At 44.3% G+C, this 22,811-nt stretch overlaps 1 pseudogene; it reads right to left on the bottom strand.

Annotated features, from left to right (window-relative positions):
- Positions 1 to 780: 780 nt before the first annotated feature.
- On the bottom strand, positions 781 to 22,076 carry LOC140219566 (piggyBac transposable element-derived protein 3-like; annotated as a pseudogene).
- Between the last annotated feature and the right edge of the window lie 735 nt (positions 22,077 to 22,811).

Raw genomic sequence — 22,811 nt, 5'->3', positions numbered from 1 at the left:
TCAGTATCTGACGGGGGCGGGGCCGCAATTACGGGCACGCAAGGGGCTGTCAGCTGTTCAGACAGACACGCTAGGGGCTGTCAGCTGTTCACAGGTAAACAAAGGCTGGCATTTTGCGTGCGCTCAACGGCATGGATTGGATGCACATCCGACTACTATGTGGCTGCGACTTCAAAAATAGAGCACTTGCGTTTGCATTTCTTTGGACTGCGGCAGCTTTTGCGTTGTAATGTAACAAAATGAATTTGCTTTACGCAGCATGGAAGTCCGCTTTTATTAAGTGCCGTTTTACAAAACAAATTTGCTATACAGTCCCGGAAAAAGAGAAGAGAATACGAAAGAAACATCCGGCCAATGAAGGGAGCTTCTGATTGGACGATCCAAGAAAACGTCGTGCCTACGTGTAGACAATTTCCAAAATCGGTGACGTCACGCGAGAAGGCATTGGCATGAAAAAAGTCATTTCTACAAAATCGCACCCCTGGTGGGATTAGCCTTGCAGTTGCTGCTGGCAATTAGTTGTCTAACTTTTCTTTCATTCATAACTCTATGTCCATACTCATGTCCAACTCCCAAAGTATCTGAGCAGCTAGTGATCCTTTTGCCCGTAAAAATAGAATCACTGCATGCACTTCGCAATTGGCCGGAGCAATGATTTTCGCAGACGTTGTTGCCTGCATTCATCGCTGTGGAGACGACTAGGGATCGAAACAATAATTTCAGTGCTTTTCGGAACAGACATTAGAAGACGCAGCACGTATGCAGCATTCCACTTCAATATCAGGCTAGCACGAGAGGTGGGTTGGCGACGTGGTGGTCGCGCTGTCGCTTTTTAGGCGGCCCACTGGCGCTCAGGAAGCCAGAGTAGGTAGTAATGAAGAAGGCCCCGAGGGGGCACCTCAGAAGAGCATCGCCTTCGATAACTGGCTGAGGAGAAAAGCAAGAAAGAGCTGGCCATGCAGTAGGCTACATAAACATGCAGGGCGGCAGAAGAAAGGAAAGTGGCCAGAGATTGAGGAGCAGGTAAATAGAGAACAAATAGGGGTATATGTGGTGACAGAAACACACCTTAGAGACTCAGAAAAGCTGCCAGTGATTGACAATCATGTTTGTGAAGGGTGCAACAGAACTAAGTCGGAAAGAAAGGGAGGGGGAGTCGTAATGCTCATAAATCAGGGGGCCAAAGGGGAAAGAGTAAATTCAAAATGTCAAGAGTATCTTTGGTTATCAGGTACAATGAGTGGGAAAAAAACTTGGCTGGGCGTTACGTATTTGGGGACCGGAAGTAATTGCACAGAGAAGAATAAAGATTTAGTGGAATGCATAAGCGCTGATGTTAAGCGTTTCGGGAATGGTGCTGAAATTATCCTATTAGGTGACGTCAATGCCCACATACAGGATATAGATGGCTATACCGAAAAAAACGGGAAGTCAATGCTTTGTGAGTAACATAACCTCGTTATCGTGAATACAGGGCCTAAGTGTGAAGCGCAGGTCACGTGTGAAGTGGAAAACCGGCAATGAACTATTGATTGCTGTCTGATGACAGAGGGAATTAATGATAATTTGAGAGAAATGGTCATTGATGAAGAAGGGTATAGAAGCATAGGGAGTGATCATGAACGCATCGTTTTGAAAATGGGATTGTAGTTTGGAAAAAGAGCAAGGGGTGCAAAATGGCCAGTCCAAATGTGAACGCTGAACAAATAACAAAAATAGTCACTAGAGTCGAGGAAGAACTTGGCAAATGACAAAATAAAGAGTGCGGATATAGTGAGCTTCTAAGTGTAATAACGACAGAAATACCGAAAGAGAAACAACATGTTCGTTGGAAAGGAAAAAAAAGAAACCGAAAAGCTGGTGGAACGGGGAGATACGAGAAGCGATCGCCGAATGACAGAAAGCATCCCAATAGCACAGGCAGGCAAAGAAGGCGCGGTTGCCGCAGGATGAAGTAGCCAGTAAAAGCGAAATATACCGGGAGAAAAAGTCTATGGTTCAGATATTGGTGCAAGAAAAATTAAAAGGTGAAAGTAAACGTTGGTTGTCAGAAATACGTGAGATAAAAAAAGCCGCACCTAGAATATTTTGAAACCACATAATATTATTAGGCAGGAAGTCAACAACAATACAACAACATATCCTAGGCGAAGATGAAAACAGACTGGAAGGAGAAGCGGCAATAAAAACATCCGAAAAGTAACAGCCGAATCTTTCTAAGGCAATACCAAGGTTGTAGTTGAAGAAAAAAAGAGCATGAATGTGACCCAGGTGGAAAAGGAGCTGGTGCTAACAAATTTGAAGTGGAAGAAAGCCGAAGAGAAAATTCCTAGGCGCACAGCCACAGGGCTATACGAGGTTCCGCTCAGGCCTATTAATGAACTAGGACCAAAAAGTAAGGAAACTCTGGTGAAAGCAGTGGAAAAAAACTTTAAGAGATAGACGATTACCAGACAGTTGGCGACAAAGTAGAATGAATTTAATTTATAAAGGTCGGCGGGAGAAAGATAGAATTTATTGATACAGGCGGTGACCACTACATCGGTAATATACAGGCAAGCAGAGCAGGCACTCAAAGCTTCAAGCATGGGCAGAGAATAATGGCATTTGGGGAGAGCTTCAAAATGGCTCCGGAATATGTAGGCATTTGGATGATAATTTATTTGTTCTTACTCAGTGTATTGAAATGTCAAAAGTAGAAAGCAGACCGTTGTGTGTGGCGTTTTTAGACATTACAGGAGCCTATGACAACGTAGACCGCAACATTTTGTGGGATAGTCTGGAAAGGGAAGGCTTAGGTGACGATTGTCTACAGCTTTTGAGAAAGACTTACATAGAACATACAATTTGCGTTGAAAGGGAAGGGATGAGGAGTGAGGAGAAAGTTCATATCAACAAGGGGCTGAGGCAGGGGTGCCCTTTATCCCCACTGCTGTTTATGATGTACATGGTGACGATCAAGAATGCGCTGAAGAATGTAATATCCGTTTTAATATCTTATACAAACAGGCGGGTACAGTAGTAGAGCAGCAGCTTACAGGGTCATTTTATGCGGACGATATTCCGTTGCTAGCTAACAAGCAAAGTTATTTGCAACGGCTGGCTAATATCAGTGGACAGGAAGGCAACAATTTAGGTTTGAAATGTAGGGTTAGAAAATCAGGCGTTATGGTATTGAATGAAAACAGTGAACAGACAGTCGCAATACAGGGCGGTGAAACACCTCGGGTAAAAGAATATAAATACTTTTATATATGAATAAACGAAGGCAATAGATATATGGAAACATACGGAAAAACAATAACAGTGAAGGGTAAGAGAAATGCAGGCATAATAAAGCACAGAGCGCAAGGGGATACAATAGGTACGAGGTGTTCCGAGGTATGTGGAAAGGTGTAATGGTTCCAGGACTTACATTTGGAAATGCGGTTGTTTGCTTTAAATCAGGGGTATAATCAGGACTCGATGTGAACCAAAGGTCAGTGGGTCGCCTCGCATTTTGCGCTCACGGGAAGACTCCAAATTAAGCTGTGCAGGATGATATAGGCTGGAATAGTTTTGAAGTGAGGGACGCTCACAGTAAAATTGAGTATGAAGAACGACTGAGGAATACGAAAGAATGTAAATGGGCTGGGAGAGTGTTGAGGTATCTGTACAAGAAAAACATTGATTCACAGTGGAGGAAAAGAACTAGGAAGCTTACCAGCAAGTATGCGGCCTGTAGGGTGGGCAGCAGAGCAACAAAGCACGTCAAGGGGAAAATCAGAGAGACCGAAATAATATTATGGGTGGCAGCAATGGAAAAGAAACTATTTAAGAGGAAAAAACGAAATCAGGAAAGAAACAATTTATGATAGCTTAAATGGAAGCTCATTGCTTTTTGAAGCGATATCGGGATGCCTAAGAACACGTACCTACAAAGCGAGATATAAGAAAGAAGAAGAAGCATGTGCTTGCTGCGGTAAAGGTGGGGAAGCTATGGAGCATGTTTTATTAGGATGTCAAGACGTCTACCCAGTGGTCGATTTAGGCACCACTGGCCTCCTCGAAGCCCTTGGGGTCAGCGAGAGCACCGGAAAAGTAAACATGTCCGCAATATGGATTTGTAAGAGGCGATTGGAAGATTGGTGGAATAAAAGTAGGGAAACAACAAAAAAACGCAGCAGTACAAAAGCACATTTCGCAATAGGGGATCAGAAAATATGGTTGTGGGAGTTCGTAGTGTTTTTTTCTTCTTTTTTTATTGTTTAACCTATGTAGAGCATTAGGCAGTATAATATCAAGAGCTTGGTGGCGCAACCCAAAGGTGTTCCAAAGGTGACGCTCATAACATACATCCATCCGGAAGCTGCCGTTTCAACGGCACTTTCCATTCGGCGAAGTCACGACAGAGCACCACTTTCAGAGACATACTATGCAATCAGAGCAACGCGGAAGCACTTTCACAATTACTGAGCAGAAAAGAGTGACCGCAACACGCAACACTCGGCACATACACAAAAACTGCTCGAGCCGCCTACATTCACATGCTTTGGAACCTTCTTGTGTAGCCATGATGTTTCGACCTGCATTTTAGTGCCAGTGAGTGACTTTCCGTTATACGTTATTCAGCAATAAATTCCTGTAGAATACTTGTTTGGGTATAGTCACCTGATAGCCACGGCAAATCCACACAGAGCTGTTAATATAAAGCTGCACTATAATGAATACTTTTGACTAGCGATTTTCCATTATCAACTTGGTGGCAACGGCAATCTAAGCCTTTCACTCCGACGCCGTAACGGATGGCGCTTCAAGAACCGCTGACGTTTGCAAAATACATTCTGTTGAGATCACTTCAACCTTTTCTCGCCTAATTTCTTACAGAAATGGCAAACAATCTACTATCCGCAGCGTCAGTACGCCGCTGCAAAGCGGGTGCGTGCGAGCCTGCGTGCTTTATGCCGGCAACTTCCGGCGGCCGACATTCAGGCAGGGCGTATAGCGTAGGCATGAATCTGACCGGGACGCAGAAGCCACCGCTGTCAAGCAAGCCTTCGAAATCTTGTTTTGCCTTCCTGTCCACAGACTAAAGGTATTCGGCTACGTCGAGGACGTCGTTCGCTGCTACAGGCTTAGCCGTTGCGTGCGATCTGTAAGGATATTGAAGGAGAGTGGACGTAAATACTAGCATAGTATCCAGGGAACCTATGATATAAGTTACTCGCAGTGATGTCAGGATACTGCTAGATATGAGAACCAATGATTACTCACCGCGGTTGGCGTGACTGGCCCCGCTCACCACTGATGATATCAGAAGGCTAACTGCTGGTGTGAGTGGTGTTATATCCATCTCCAGTAGTGCCGTGGTAACGAAGATTGCTGAGGTACAGTCTACTAAGCTACAACTACTATAACCACAACGTAAATACAGAGGCTGAAGCGTCACCGTTGCGACAAGTGACGCGGAAGGATAGCTCTGACTTTATAGTTTGCCGTCTCTCTCTGAGCGCCTCTAGGGCAAAGCTGTGTTTGCTCCGTGCTAGCCATGCTTTCTGCTAGAAAGAAGGTGGTTCCGCTTCGTAGCAACGTTTGAGTTCCACGCTGCCCTACAGCTTTCTAAATCCCGACACTCGAAACAGTGCAGAACACTTCCGTACCCATGTGTGTCCCATTAGCTTGGTCGCCCGTTCACGTCAGGGCGTATCCGTTTGCCCCGTATCCGTGTGCCTTTTATTAGGCCTTTCGTACTTTGTGCTTTCAATTGTCCCTCTACATGTTATGTTCGGAGGGTCTCCTTTTCCACAAGGACGCCGACAGCCATATGTGCAGAACTGCAACGCAGAAGTCATCAATTTGTAAAAGGTTTTTTGTTTGTAAGTTTGCTTGTACCCCGCCTTTAAGGAAATAGCTCTTCTTTTGTTGGTTGGTGCTTCCCATCTCTGTAGTGTCGTGCGCACTAGAAGATGGACCACGGAGAAGGCGCCGCTAGCGGGCGGAGACGCAAACGCACCGGCACGCGAGTGACGCTAGATATACAGCAGTACATCTGGTTGCACGGTGGGCTCGTGCGCCTCCTTGCTCTGGTTGCAGAGATCGTATTCCTACTGTGGATCTGATTGCGTCGCTTGCGGCGGTGATGCACTCACACCGCCCGCCTACCTGCCGACGGCGCCAGGAAACGTATTTTTTTTTCGCTTCGAAGCTGTCGCGGATGGCGCTTCAAAACGGCCACAGAAGAATACATTTCAGATAGCTTCACCTTCTCCTCATCCTAATTTCACGCATCAAAACTGGAAAGGCTGGCTGATGTCTGCAGTGCCTATGCCGAGATGCCTGATTACGGGCTTGTATCGCTTTGCGTAAGCAGCCGGGCGCTGCTTTGAGTTGAAGTATTCTCGTATCGCAGCTCCCGTTCGAGCTAGAGGTTTGGCACTGGTAGTCGCATGTCATGAAGACTTAGACCTCAGGTTATGCTACTTAGCGTCACTTTCCATCTAAAAGAAGGTATTGTAACCGATGTTCGGGTCACTGGCGGCGGCGACGCAAGATACGCACGCAAGGGAGGAAGGTTCTGGTCACTGGCGGCGGCGACGCAAGATACGCACGCAAGGGAGGAAGGTTCTTCCCCTTTTGATTGCCACAAGAGGGCACGACATGCGAAGTGCGTGTGAAGGAGGAAATCGCCGGCCTGAAGGAGCCAAACGGCTAGTTCCACCTTTCTCGCTCTCTTTTCTTTAATAGTGTATTTGAATGTCAGCCCTAAACATAACAAGTTCGAAATTTAAATGTCACTGCTTTAATGAAATAACGAAATGGAATATATTACCTGCGAATATTGGTAGATAACGACGGTTTGTTATATAACTATTTATCATTATAATAGTTTGGCACTGGTGTGTACGTGCGGTGCCCCAGTGCTTTAAAATATGAATAGAAGCTTAAAAAGTAAACGCGGCAGAAGAAAGCGCTTAGTAAACATAGCACACTTCAGAGGGTGTTGCTCGCTATTTGGCCAATGTCACCACGCGGCCAGCGGACCTGCGAGATAGCAGGAACATAGGCTGCTTGCACGCGAAATCGGAAAGGAGGGCTTCACGGAAAGCCTGATCCTCTCCGCGGCGCGCCCTCTCCCTCTACCCTCTGACCTCATCAGTGACGTCATGGAGGCATTATTTTGTTTGTGAATTATTTCCGGTTGAATATCCGGCAACCGACAGTGGTGGAAGCGGCTCTGCCGCGGCGTATCGGCGTCAGACCGAGTGTCCCGAGGGAGCTTCCGCCCCTGACGTCATGCTTAGCCGCCCACCACTATAGACATTAAGGAACCACGACGGGTGGATAAAAAGTTCATAAAAGGAGAAATCCCGGACCACGACGAATTTTCTCTCAAATGTGAGGCTTTATTTCCGAGAATTACGCTTTGGTTTCGTTTGTGGCTTCTTGCTACATTCAGGTGGACAATAATTTTTGCGTTCTTCATACTTTTTAGGTAGTGTATATTTCTCGTATTTTCCCCCTTTCTGTGTTGTTTTCATGCTGTATGAGCCTATTTCTGTATGATAAAATGTTTTCCAATCTATATTGTTGATTAGACCACATGTACCATGTGCCCGTCACATTTAAATAATTTGTTCAAAGACGTATTACCCACCTCATATCACTTTTAGTTCACTACGACGGCTGAATACATGTTGAGAGAGCTTGCACAAGACAGCAAGAGCGCAGGGGACGGTAGTGAGGTACTGATTTCGCACTTCCGATGCGATTGCGATCGAGCTGAACAAGTTGTCAAACGCCACGGGGCCTTTCATTAAGTGAAACTAATTAAACGGGCCGGTTGGGCTGTAACGATGGCTGTGACTCCGCTAAGCACAGACTCCAATTACACGCGAACGAAAACGCGACGGCGGAATGCCATCGCGAATTATCAGCACTCGCTTCGAAACGAGGCCTCCGGGGCTGAAGGTTCACCAAAGTTAATGATGGCGCTTCATCAGCTTGACTTTTGTTTCTCCGATTGCGTACGAGTTGCTCCTTTGTCTAAGCTAGACTGGGAGTAGCACCAAAGGAAGTTTCCTTGCAAAACAAACTGCTCCGGAGCGCACGAGTTGTTTGCTTACTAAAAGCCTTCGGCACCCACCCCACTAAGTGCACGTAAAAATTTTACACTTGGAGTGTTTTCAAATCATTACGTGATGGTTTTATTGGAATTATTACTGGGAAAGTTGTGGACATCGTTGAAACGTGCTGATGGTCCGGAAGCGCAGTGAACCGCGTAATTTTTGTTTGTTTGTTTCTATATCAGTTTGTCAGTCAATGATGCAGTGTCTTCGATACGTATTTTAGTCTCATTACAATTTTTCAGCGGCTTGTTCGTTTGCAGGTATCATGTGGCTAGACTGCTCTTACAGTTTTTACTACATTCCGTCGTGCGAGCTTCGTAACGGAACCTCAGGCCACACTGGCGTAATTGGCACCTTCATGATCTGCACAAATGGCACGACGGATTTCTTGCTCTTCAAGGGTTCCACTCTTGCGCCTTGACATCACATGTCAATCAGTCTAGGATGTCATCTTAGCGTTAACCCAGGTAAATTGCAATTGTCTCGTCGCTGCCATGACTTAACTGGGATCACGTACTGCAGTAGTTATGAACGCTCGAGTGGTCGTTTGATATTAAAAAATCTCGGGGGTAAATACAGCTAGTAAAACCGAAAGAACCTAAACGACAAGTATTACATATTTCATCGTCTTTTCCAGAAGCAACTAAGTGCGAACGTTAAAGGCTCAGACACTCCTCAAAACATTATGTTTAGACTTTAACTTAGTGGACATTTGGCGCCTTTTTCCAAGGTCAGTAACAAACAGCATAATGCTTGAAGGATTCGAAAACGAACACAACGCGAAGATGGCAGGCAAAAAAGGTGAATCAACAATGTGGAAAATCACTATGTGTAGGAAGTTCCTTGAACACTGGTGTTCAGAGTTGTCAAATAATTATCTCTAGCTAGGTGAACTGTTAATCTCGTAGATAGCTCAGATAGCAGAGCAACCACCACAGAAAGTGATTTTTCGAAGTTTGAATTGCCCGTACACTGCAGCCCCAGACTGAAATTATCAGAAGAATAAGAATGGGCTGGGGTGCGTTTGGCAGGCATTCTCAATCATGAACAGCAGGCTGCCATTATCCCTCAAGAGAAAAGTTTATAACAGCTGTGTCTTACCAGTACTCACGTACGGGGCAGAAACCTGGAGGCTTACGAAAAGGGTTCTACTTAAATTGAGGACGACGCAACGAGCTATGGAAAGAAGAATGATAGGTGTAACATTAAGGGATAAAAGAAGAGCAGATTGGGTGAGGGAACAAACGCGAGTTAATGATATCTTAGTTGAAATCAAGAAAAAGAAATGGGCATGGACAGGACACGTAATGAGGAGGGAAGATAACCGATGGTCATTAAGTGTTACGGAATGAATTCCAAGGGAAGGAAAGCGTAGCAGAGGGCGGCAGAAAGTGAGGTGGGCGGACGAGATTAAGAAGTTTGCAGGGACAACATGGCCAGAATTAGTACCTGACCGGGGTAGTTGGAGAAGTATGGGAGAGGCCTTTGCCCTGCAGTGGGCGTAACCAGGCTGATGATGATGGTGATGATGATGATGATGAACATTACGGAGAGCCCGTGGGGTTATACTAATTGAGGTACAACCAAAATAGGAAGACCCACTAATCTTCAACAAGAAACATTCCCTGACCAAAACAGTAATTGGCCTCTCTCGGGCTGTATTCGGGCACTACCTTCTAAATGACTCATTCGATCAACCAATGGCCCTCAGTTCCCAGAAGCTGCGGTGCACCTGACGAAGGCGGCAGTCAGACCTGTAATGCAGACGAGGGCGCTAAGAATCTGGGGAGTGAGAAAGGCCGGCAATGGAAACTGACCCTGGCTACGCTTAACACGTGATATCCCTCTAGTAAACGTAGCTTAGCAGGACTCTTTGAGGAACTATCAGGCATTGTTTGGGATGCCATTGGCCCTATTGAGTTTAGAGCTGGTCAGGCTTGCACAGTGCTGACTAACGGCGATGCCCTGTGCTATAGAAAACTCCCAGATAAGAAGAATTATGGGGTAAGATTCTTAATACATAAGGAAATAACGGGCAACGTTCCCGAATTTTACAGCAATAATGCGAGCGTAGCAATAGTAGTAAAAAAAATTAAGAGGTATAGAATAGAGGTAGTAGAAGCCTACGCTGTAACCTCCAGCAGTGATGATGATGAAATATATTAGTTTTATGAAGTGGGTGAACTAGCGATCCCAAAAGGGCAAACTCAGTATACTGTAGCACTGGGAGATTTTAATGAAAAAGTGGGGGAAAACGAGGCTGGTGAACAAGCAGCTGGCCACTACAGTGTTGATTATATAAACAATAGAGGAGAAATGCTTATAGGATTCTCGGAAAGGAATAACCTGTGAATAATGAAGATATTTTTCGGGAAGCGTAACCATAGAAAGTCGAAAGGGGAAAAGCCCTAATGGTGAAACAAGAAATGAAATAGATTTCATACTTTCTGCAGATCCCAGCATAGTGCAGAATGTAGAGGTGTTAGGTAGGATAAAAGGGGGGGGGGGGGGTGATCATAACATAGCGAGGTCTAGAATTAGGCTCAATTCGAAGAAAGGGTAAAATTGATCAAGAAACACGCCAACCTAGACACAGTACGAATAAAAGCAGACCAATTCAGGTAGGCGCTTTCTAACAAATTTGCAGCCTTAGAACAGAGAGGTGAAGATGGCATAGAGGTAATAGTGGAACCGTACCTGGGATGGCTTCAGAAGCAGCAATTGAAGTGGGAGGTAACGCACCAAGGCAACAAGTAGGTAAGCTGTCCCAAGTAACAAAGGAATATGAATCAAAGTGTGCAACTCGAGCGATCTGATAGAATTCGCGGAACTGTGAAAACTGATAAACAAGAAGAAAATTAGGGATTTTCGAAATTATAATGTAAGAAATCAGAAAGCAGTAAAAAATGGATGCATCATGAAATCAGGGAGGGGAAACCTTGGCATAGGACAAGTCAAGATGTGTGCACTGAAAAATAAGCAGGGTAATATTACCAGCAATTACAAATATATAGTAAAAGCAGCGGAAGAATTCTATACTATACAGTACCCAGAGCAGTCACGATACCTCCCTTCGGAGCTGTGATAAACCGCTTAAAGAGCCTCTTTCCATAACAAGCGATGAAGTTAGAAGAGCCTAACAAGACATGAAACGGGAAAATTCGGCAGGAGAAGATGGAATAACACTCGATGTATTCATAAATGGAGTAGACATCATCCTTGAAAAGCTGGCGAGCCTTTATACAAACTGCCTCACTACCTCAATGGTCCCAGACAACTGCAAGAATACGAACAATCAATTAATCCACAAAAAGGGCGATGGTAAAGAATTGAACAATTATAGGCCCATTCGATTATGTTAGGTATTGCATAAAATAATCAGAAACATAATTTCCAATGGAATAAGTGCAACGCTTGAATTCGTAGACGCTAGTTGGAAGCGGTTGGCCAAGGACAGCGTTAATTAGAGATCGCAGCGAGAGGCGTTCATCCTGCTGCAGGCATAAAATATGCTGCTGTTGCTGATATATATATATATATATATATATATATATATATATATATATATATATATATATATATATATATAGTCAAGTGTATCCAAAGAGGACTCGGGACGTTTAATGAGGACAGCTGGCCTCTGAAAAACAAAGGCGGCGGGATCAGGTTATCGAACAAGTGGGGGTAGCACGCGCACTTCGTCCTTCTTGTCCTTCCTGCCTGTTCCTTTGCACTGTCCTCGCTGCTGCAAGTGGCATTTCCCCCCTTTCTCGAAAAGAGAATTAGCTCGATGGTCAAGAAGCGCTGTAAGGGAAACAAAAGCGTAGTCAAGGCAGATGCTGGGGCAAAGAACACCATGACAGCCACAGGAAAGAGACAAGTCCCACAGAGGTAAAGCGTAACGTGCAGAGACTAAAGAAGCAGAGGTAATCGCATTAGCTGCACATACGAGCGCAAATATGAAAGAAAAATAAATGAAGAAAAAATATTCACGAACGTGCAACATGTTGTTTCATGCAGACTACGGGAATGATATCAGGACTAGGTTGTTGTCTACGCCGTGTGTGAGCTGCACTGTCTGGAAGGATCTCGTAGTTCACGTCACTAAGGTGCCGCAGCACTTTGTGTGGGCCAAAATACCGGCTGCCCAACAATTCACTAAGGCCACGGCGTCGAACAGGAGTCCACACCCACAGCGGATGTGCACCTGCGTGCTGCAGCTGACCGATGTGCAACCGCGCAAGCTGGCGAGCTTCCTTAGCCTGCTGGGCAAATTCTTCGTTGGCAGTAGTTAGGCGCTCGTCGTCTTGACACGGCACCATAGCGTCCAGCATCGTCTGAACTTCGCGGCCGTAAAGGAGAAGAAATGGAGTAAAGCACGTCGTTTCGTATACGATGGTATTATGCGCGAAGATCACGTAGGGCAAGATATGATCCCATATGTTGTGCTGGATGTCGATGTAAATAAAGACCATGTCCTTGATGGTCTTATGCGCTCCGTAGGTCTGTTGGACTGAGGATGGTAAGAAGTAGCTTTTGGATGCCTCGTGTTGCTCAATTGAAAAATTTCGTCCATGAGCTGTGTTGTCAGCGCCGTCCCTCGGTCTGTGATTGCAGTGGACGGGGCACCATGACGCAAGACAATGTGGCACATGAAGAACTGCACTAGCTAAGAAACCGTGGCACGTGAGCGCGCCTCTGTCCGGGCATTGGGGATTAAATAGGCAGTCGCGATAATCAACTACTACTTCCTGTCGGTTGACAGAGGAAAAGGCGCTAGAATGTTGAAGCCAACTTGGTAGAAGGACTTGTGAGGTGGTTCGATGGGCTGCAATAAGCTGGCGGGCTTCATGGGCGGTGGCTTTCGCCGCTGACATTAGCGATAGCCTTTAACGTACTGTTTGACGCTTGCCAAAAGCCCGGGCTAGTAGTATATCTCGCGTACTCTGCCAAGCGTTCGTGGGCAGCTTACGTGGCCAGATGTGGGCTAACCATGGCAAGCGAAAGGAATGTCGTCCCGCAAGTCTTTTGGAACCACCAGGAGGTAGACTCCATCATTCCAACGGGTATTTTTTTCTTCCAAAGCACATTGTCTCGCTGACAGAAGAACGCAAATACGCGACATGGAAAGCGTGCAATGGTTCTTGGCCGGCCTTCCAAGTGGTCGATGAAAGGTCCAATTTCAGCGTCATCACGCTGCCGTATTATCATGTCCAATGCAGTAATGCCGCCCAGGAAGCCATCATCGTCCTCTGACTCTCGGCTGACAGATTCGGCGGGTGCACGCGACAGTGTGTCATCGTCTTCGTGCTTGCGGCTGGACTTGTAAACGATAGTGACGTGAAATTGCTGTAGCCGCAAGCTCCCCCTTGTCAGTCGTCCTGAAGGATCGCGTATTTTTTCCCAGCCAGCATAGGGCATGGAAGTCAGTCACCACTTTGAAAGGACGGCCGTAGAGATAACGGCGAAACTTCGTGATCGCCCACACAACCGCGAGACACTTTTTTTTTTTTGGTAGAGTAGTTCGCCTCGGCACGGGACAGCCAGTGGCTAGCATAAGCAATTACTGTTTCATTGCCTGTAAGGCAAGTGAGGGGCTCCGCTATCCGCGAGAAGTTTTATATGAAACAGTGATAATACGCACACAAGCCTAGGAAACGCCGCACAGGCTTCTTGTCGGCCGGAGGAGGAAAAGCGGTAACCGAGGCAAGCTTGTCGGGTTCGGGTCGGACTCCTCTAGCTCTGACAACGTGTCCGAGTAACTTGAGCTCTTCATAGCCAAAGTCGCACTTTTCTGGTTTAAGCATGGGATCAGCAAATCCGATTGCTCCTAGCACAGGCGAAAAAGGTTTTGCTGAATTGTTTCAGAAATGACTACTACGCCATCGAGATACACGAGACGAGTCTGCCACTTCAGTCCAGCGAGGACAGTATACATCATTCGCTTGAACGTAGGTGCGGCTGAACACAAGCTGAAAGGGAGCACTCGAAATTCGTAAAGGCCGTCGAGCATAACAAAGGCGCTTTTCTCGCGGTCTCTTTCGTCTACCTCGATCAGCCAGTACTCGCTTTTCAAATCAAGTGAGGAAAAATACTGCGCGCCGCTGTCTGTCTAACGAGTCGTGGCAGTGGGTACACGTCCTTGTTAATTGCGTTGTTGAGCTTCCTGTAGTCGGCGCAGAAGCGTAGCGTTTCGTCTTTCTTTTTTTTTTTTTGACGAGAACGACATTGTCATGCCGACATCACAGCAGGTCGACATGACAAAATACTGCACTACATTGAGAGATCAAGGCAATCTATGAAAAAATCAGCAATACATGCTGTTTTACATATGCCAAATTATTTATGATTTGACATTATACATTGAATACATACTTCTAACTCACGGAAACAATGATGCAGAATATCATTCAAATTGCACGTGCTCAAGACAAAAGAAAGGTACAATTCTAAGTAAAAGAGGCAGGAAAAGAAAGCATCAATTTCATGCTTTTCTTAAACTAAGAAAGCGTTTTGCAATTTTTATGCAGTTGATCATTAAAAAATATATGTTACAGAGTGTAACTATTTGGTTGTCTATGATCTGAGTACCATAATTTGTGCGTGACTTCGACCAAACCATAGATACATTGCGCAAGTTATGGGTAAGGTTCCTGTTTAAGTACCTTGTGGAAAAGGATGTAAAATCATACTTAATCTTATGACAAACAAGTACAGCTAATGAGAAACTGTAAAGTTGATAGTACAGCAGTACCTTAACTGCGTCGTACAGGGATTCCTTGGTAATAGGTGCGGAACGGAATACCGTGTTCAACGCCCTGAACTGAAGCGAGAAAAGGCGGTTTGAATCTAATTTGTTACATGTGCCTCAAACTATCTGACAGTATATAAAATAGGAGTGAACTACGGAAAAATAAACCTGCTTTCTCAAACGCAGGGGTAAAAGATATTTTACTCGTTGCAATAAAGCAATAGACCTAGATGCTTTCAAACGAACCTGATCCGCGTGATCCGTCCATGTTAAGTCATATTTGAAACAGACGCCCAGGATGCGGCAAGAATTTGTTGGCGATAGATTGGTAGTATAGAACTGTAGTTGGACATGATGATTCAAGGGCTTGTTTCTGGGGCGGAAAATAAGATATGGTGATTTTCTTATATTTAGTTCCAGTTCGCTGCTATTTAAGCAGACCTGCAGCTGACACAGCCACTGATTTGCATGTTGTTCAAGTGAGGCTAGAAGCCCTAATAATTCCTCAGCAGCCCTAAATGAATTCTTCACGATGGTATTTCACGTCCCTAATCCCTACACTATCGAACCTTTACCTAGCTTCTTGGCAACAACAATGCCTAAAGTGCAAATAAACCCGGATGGCATATGTAATCTAATTCGCTCTCTTAAAATATCATCCTCGGCTGGCTGCAACGACATAAGCACCAAATTACTTCAAAGCACTATAAGTCTCCGTACTAAATTTTTCTACCTTATATTTATTCAATCATTAAACACAGGAAACGGGCCCGGCGGTTGGGAAAAAGTGAAGGTAGTTCCCATTTTTAAACCAGGAAGGCGCAATAACCCTACTAATTACCATCCCATCTCTCTAACCAGTGTCTCATGTAAGCTCCTTGAGCGCATTAAAGCATCTAACCAAATGGATTACCTAGAATCAATCAGTTTTTTTACGCTATACAACACGGTTTTCGTAAATGTCTGTATTGCGAAACCCAACCAGCCGAATTTACCCACGACCTACTATTACACTTAATTCATCCAGACCTACTATTACACATCAACGATCACCTTCAAATAGATGCAATACACCTAGATTTTTGAAGGGCCTTTGATCGCGTGTTTCACAACCATCTCCTTGCACAATTATCCTCCCTTGGTATCCGGCCCGAGATTATCAATGGATTGAAAGTTTTTTAACAGGGCGCGTTCAGTTTACCTATGCTAACAATTTTCAGTCAACCCTTACCAATGTAACTTCCGGTGTTCGCCAAGGCGCACGTTTATCCCCTCTATTGTTTATGATTTACATAAATGACCTTCCCTCTAATAGTTTAACGAAGCTGGGGCTTTTGCAGACTGTCGCGTTCTTTACAACCCCCTTCATACATCTAACGACACAATCGCCCTACAGCACCATTTTGACACTATCGCTTCTTGGTACGAAAAATGGCATATGCCTCTAAACCTGACTAAAAGCAAAGTAATATCCTTCACGAGCAAACAGACCACCATGCACCACACTTATCGCATTAACTCTGCTCGTATTGACCACAATTTCGTGGGTAAAACATATTCAAACAATTCGCTGTAAAGCTTCGCGCACGCTAGAGTGTTTGCCACGTAACTTAAAATCCGCATCGCCTGAAATAAAAAAAAAACTCGCATATTTAACGTATGTGCGAGACAAACTTGAGTACGCATCATCGATCTGGCATCCCTCGCAAGCTTATCTCACCGATGACTTAGAAGCCGTACAAAACCGCGCTGCCCGCTTCATTACGTCACAATATTCAAGACATAGCAGCGTAACCACTTTAAAACAAACTTTGTCTCTTTCACTACTTGCTTTACGGCACGTAACTGCTCGTCTTTGCCTTCTTCACACTTTCTTTTACTTCACTCAGTCAGGACACGCCCTCTTAAAACGCCGGTTCAGAACATCGTCCCGTTTATCTCATACTCACCCGTTGGCGGCGATAAAGCGCCGGACGACGGCGATGAGCAGCTCAATCTTCCCCCATGATGTAACACTTCGGAACGCACTCCCGGATGAAACTGTTTCGTGCAGCGACCACAAAACATTTCGCGAAAAACTAAACATTTTGATAATGCCAACATAACCACCTAAGTACCACACTTGTCTTATTAATATTGATTTATCGCCTCGTTGGTACTGTTTATATGTTCCTTTTTCTTCTTTCTTTGTAATTATTCTCTCTTTTTTGTGCCTATTACAATCAATGTGCACTTTCTTATGTTTCTTATGAAGCTGTGCTACTTTGATGCACGTTCCCCTTATCTAATGCCTTCGGGCCTTTAGGGTTGAATAAATGAAAATGAAATGCCTCAAGTGGGTTATGTTCGCTGCCCCCTCCCCCCCCCCCCCATGTTGGTATAACGATATTACTGCAACATACTTTCTACAAAACTAGAACCCTTGGGAATTACCGGTCCAGTACTAGAACTCCTAACGCGTTACCTGCACGATAGGGAACAAACAGTTTTTTTTTTTTGAGGTGCTTATTCTGATACTAAAGTTATTAACCAAGATGTACCACAAGGGATCATACTAGGTCCCTTACTATTCTCCCTTTATATTAATGATGTACCCACGAGTCTTAAATCGGCACATTGTGTACTATAGGCAGACGATACTACTATCTCGTTGCGTGACAATTCTTTAACAACCTTAATCGTTAAACTAAACAATGAGCTTGACCACATTGTTGCATGGTGTTTTTTTTTCAATCATTTAATTATCAATCCTTCGAAAACTCAATTCAGGATTTTCCGTTCTAGCCAAAGAATACTATCTGGCTTGCCTGAGACAACTCTAGATGGTCATCACATTCGGGTCTCAGATGGTGCATAAGTTTTCTGCATCAAATTACATTCTAACCTAGTATTTTCTCAACAGATTGCCTTCATTAAGCAAAAGTGTAGCGTCGGTATTAGAGCATTAATCAAAGCAAGAGAATATTTCTCCAATGACGCATTATTAGCATTGTACTCTGCCTTCACTTACAGTCACACTAATCACGGCATTGTTTCCTGGGGAAACATATATCACTTTCGTATCTCGCCTATTCAGCACTTACAAAACCAAGAAATACGCATTATCACTAAGAGTGGGTTTTTCACGAGTGCTTTATTACTTCGGGAAAATACCATCCTTATTGTAACGAACTTTGTTGAGCTATCACCTAATAATTGTGTCTTATAAATTACTTACTAAACAGCCTTCGACTAATTTATTAATACGAGGTACCTCATCGTCGACAAATATCCAGACGCCACAAATATCCGCAAATTAGCCTTCCTTACATTTGTTCGCCCTAAACTTGAATTTGCTTCTTCGATATGGTTCCCTCATTACAGTTATTTAACCACTATGCTAGAATCAGTTAAGAATAGAGCCGCTCGATTTATTTCACAAAATTACAACTGGAACGAAAGTATAACGCAAATTAAAAACAATCTATCAATTCTTTCTTTGACCGCTCGTCGTGATGTAGCACTGATATTGCTGTTTCACAAGTACGTTCACGGACCAAGGCCATCACCAATAGCTCTGCAAGTTTCTCCATTCACCTCACGAAGATTGCATAATAATCTTTCTTTCACGCGCATCTACGGCAAAACAGACGCTTTTAACTCATCTGCGCTTCCACGTGTCATCCGCTTGTGGAACGATCTTCCCGATATCCTGGTAGCTGAAGCTAACAAAGAAAAATTCCGTCACGACATAAACATTCATTTCTTACTTTAAAAGAAAAAAAAAAACACTTCTTGTCTGTGTTGCTTCTTGTATGCTTTTTTTTTCTTTTTATCTTAGAATTTTTTACATTATGTAAACTTGACTCTTCGTTGTGTTATTATTAACAAAGCATTGTATAATTTTGTATAATTGTTTGCTGTTTATACTGTGTCAATTTTTTCCCCTTACCCAATGCCCATTCTTCGGGCCTGTAAGGTATCTTGAATAAATAAATAAATAAATAAATAAATAAATAATAATGTTACCAGGTTTGCACATAACGCCAATTTTCTACTACCTATGGTTCATTCTAACTATGGAAAAATGACGGCATCATTCGCTGCTAGAAAACTGTGGAATGGTTTAGCCATCAGCATTAAATCTTCATGCCTTCATTCATTTAATCATGCCCTTAAGCTGTTTTATATGTATACCTAAGTGTACGTTATTCGTTGCACTGCATTTGCCATTTGTATGTATTTACAGTTTCATATAATGCACTATAGGCTTGTATACAGACAATTTGTTTTCGTAATTAAATTTTTCTGTGTTGAATTTTCGCGATTGCGTTTGTTTGTTCTAGTTAGCTTGCTTTTTAATACATCTGTCCATTGTTATCCATTGTCCAGTTGAGTCAGAAATCTAATTTGCAATGTTATAGGCAACCATTCACTTGAGGGGTACATGTCACGAGCGATTTCACTAGCACACCGATTCATCGCGCGCAGGCACAAAAACAAAACTACATAAAAATATCACCGCCCCTTCCAGTCCGTGAAGAATGTCGAACAGCGAAGCTGTGTTACTTACATCGAGTGTCACACAATGCAAGTGAAACTTCATGAGCTGTCTGTATAGTAAATCTCTTCTTTCCACATTCTTTCTCCTCATTTTTGCTTTTGAGCGCTTCGTGTGGAGAGCACGTTTTAGGAGTGCTTTCTTTCTTGAAGTTCTCCCAGTGTTTTTTTTTTTTTTTGCGCTTTAGGTAGGATTAGTTTGACGATCGACGTCCTTGTGTTTCTTAATACGTGTTTCTTCACGTTCGGCTGCGAAGGAGAGAACGACGTCAGTGCCGACAGGCTCGCCGTCCGCCGTTGTCGCTTGCATTCTACGTCACGAGTTTGCTCGCTGGCGTGGTTAGCAGCCTAGCATTGCCGCTTGCGATTCCTCAAAATTAAATTGCTTCAAAATAAATATCTCCGTCACGTAAGACAATGAATGGCTCATACCGCCTTAACCCTTTCAGACGCCGCTCACTATTTCCTATAAATCTTTTTTTCTGTTTCTACTATATATATGTGACCAAATAAGATGAATTCCAAGGCCACTGTCGAAAATACAAGAGCAGTTTATTTTTTACAGTCGTGTACACAATTCTGTACATAGCGTCATAGAGGTCAAGAATCAGGAACAATATTTCAAGTGTGAAATTTGTAGTAACAGTTACGGTCCTTCGTCATACAAAGTGGGACTTCACATTTCTTGCAAAAAACTCTTGATCGCCCTTTGCAACCTTCATACTTGCATCTAGAAGGAAGGGTTTGGTCCCGGGCTTCTGGCCAATGGTCCACGCCTTCATAGCGTGCATCCGAGCAAGGTCGTCGAATGCGGGCGTTCCTCTGGTGAGCAACATCTTTCGGAACGTCTTCGTAGGACGGCCTCCCACGCTTATTTGTATTACGCACACTGCTGATGAGGGCCTCCGCAATTTGCAGGCGGAAGTGCAGGAGATCAAGGAGCTTTGACCGCCGTGTGTGTGCGTTGTCATGTAAAAACTCTATCCAAGCATTACAGACGGCCAAGTCTACAAAATGAAATATCGCCCTGAGGGTCCACTTTCTTGACCTGATCTTGGTGCGGTACAGGCTCAGCAGAAAGTCCATCTTGTCCACTCCTCCCATATTTCTATTGTACTTGGCAATGATCTCGGGCTGTTTCACAAATATGTGCTCACGCTTGGTTTTGTCCCACCTTTTGACATCCTCTTCCTCACCAATGGCAACAAAGTTTGATGCAACACACACAGCATTGTTGTCTTTCCAGACCACCACTACAACATCATCACTTGTGACGTATTCAGCGGAGTATCCTCGCGGCTTCTTGTTCATCACTTTTTTTTATTCAAGAGGACACTTGCCTAGCCTGTTTTGTCTCACTGTTCCAGCTGCCAAAATTTTGTCATGTCGCAGTCGGCGAAGGAGGGGAACTGACGTAAAGTAGTTATCAAAATAAAGCTGATAATTACATCCAGAAGGAATTCGTTTAGACAAATGCAAGACAACGCCTGAACAAAGACCGTAGTCTTTCTTCAACTCAGCAGGAATTGTGTTTTCACCCTGGTATACCGCAAAGTGGTACAGTAAACCACTTCTACCACATATAGCAAACACTTTTATGCCCCAGGGAGATGGCTTACCTTTCACGTACTGCTTTATTGAAAGCTGGCCCTTGAAAGGGATCATTTGCTCATCGATTGAGCATTCTTCCTCAACAGCCAGCTCCAAGCATCGCTTTCGTATAAGTTCCAGAAAAGGACGCACTTTCCACAGGCAATCTTCACTGTGGAAATCAGAATCTTCTGGAACAATGTGCAGATTATTTCGAAGCTTGAAAAAGCGCTCCTCGGTCATAGTTTCACTGATGAGTGGAACCTTCATCATCGGTTTCCAATAGAGCCTTACCCGAGGCAAATGGACGACACCCATCATGATGTGCATTCCGAACAACTTCCTTATTTCATCGGCTGTCGTGTTCACGTTATGCAGAGTTGACTGCACGCTATACAGATTAGTGTTTTCTGCTATCACCTTGAAAATTGACTCGGGCACGTATCTGGAAAAGTACATGTACGGCGTACACGTTTCACCTGCGTCAGGAGGGCACTCGTTGTGACCGCTGAAGTCGGTGTCTGATGGGGGCACGTAAAGTCTCTTTTTCCACTGAAAGTTTTTAGGTATGTTGTCTTCTGCACTTATCTCTTTCAATGGCGCCTTTTAATGCTCCTCTTCTTCATCTTCGCTGGGACTCTGTATGTTACCATCATTTTCCCGCAGAACGTCTTCCTGTGGAACGTCATCTTCATCGTCGCTTTCACCGATATCGGAAACATTCCCCGAAGCAATCTTCTCCAGTAGTCGATCAGCTGTTTCTTTGGTTGCATGATGCAACTTTGGTTTGTAGAATGACGCGCAAGGCAAGCCCATAACATCTGGAAAATAGAAGTAATGTACGGATTTGACAGAAATTGGCGCCCAGTCGATTTTACTTCCATTATCACGCTATGTACACAATTGTTACCATGCACTAAATGCGCCGCTGGCAAGTAAGTCTTTCAAGTAACGCCGAATAATTCAACATACGTACATATCTGCATGTTAGGCATTGTTTCTATAATATTTTAGAGCCGCAATAGGTCTGAGAAAAAAAGGAGAAATAATCGAAAAAGCTCACCTGCGGAAGCCGTCGCGTGCGCCACCATGTTTGTTTTTGGTCATATTTGCTTTACTATCCGCCAGATGGCCCTGAAAACTTCAGTGTTGCCAGACGAGAGCACAAAAAAAGCCAGAACTATCGAAAACCTCGAGTTTTGGCCTTTTGTTTTTTTATAAGCCGCAAGATTGAAATGTACACAATTGCGTACATAGCGTCTGAAAGGGTTAAGCAATGGCTCACACATCCGTATACGCGGCCTCGCCATAACGACGACAGAAGAAATGTGAAATTTCACGTTGCAATGACAAGCGGCAGTGGAGCCATCTGTGGAAGAAGAATACGACCACGACGACGATCACGACGACGACGACGACGACGACGACGACGACGACGAACGCAGGAGCAGGGGCATGAGCGTGTTCGCGCGGTAACGCCAACGCGCGGGGCGCCAACGAGCCAGCTGTGGGAGAAGACGATGACACTCGAGCAATTGCTGATGATGATAGTTTTAGCGTAGTCCGACAAAAACATGTACAGCTTCGCTACAAAAGAACGTCCCCCAGGGCGATAAAGGCAATATCTACGCCGGCTAAAGCTCTGTTCTTGACCCTGTTTCTCGCAGAATTGTTTACGAACCGGAGTCGAGAGCCCCGCCATGGGACCGATATGAAAGTGCCTTTGAGGAGCCCAGCTCACGAAGTAAGTCTGTTGTGGCCTCTATGTTTTGAATGATCCCCAGAGACATAAACTTATTTGCATAACAACTTTAGAGTTCTTCCCC

This window comes from Dermacentor andersoni, chromosome 7 (assembly GCF_023375885.2).
Source record: "Dermacentor andersoni chromosome 7, qqDerAnde1_hic_scaffold, whole genome shotgun sequence".
NCBI lineage: Eukaryota > Metazoa > Arthropoda > Arachnida > Ixodida > Ixodidae > Dermacentor > Dermacentor andersoni.
Note: the sequence above shows the minus strand (reverse complement) of the source record. Positions and strands in the feature narration are given on the sequence as shown.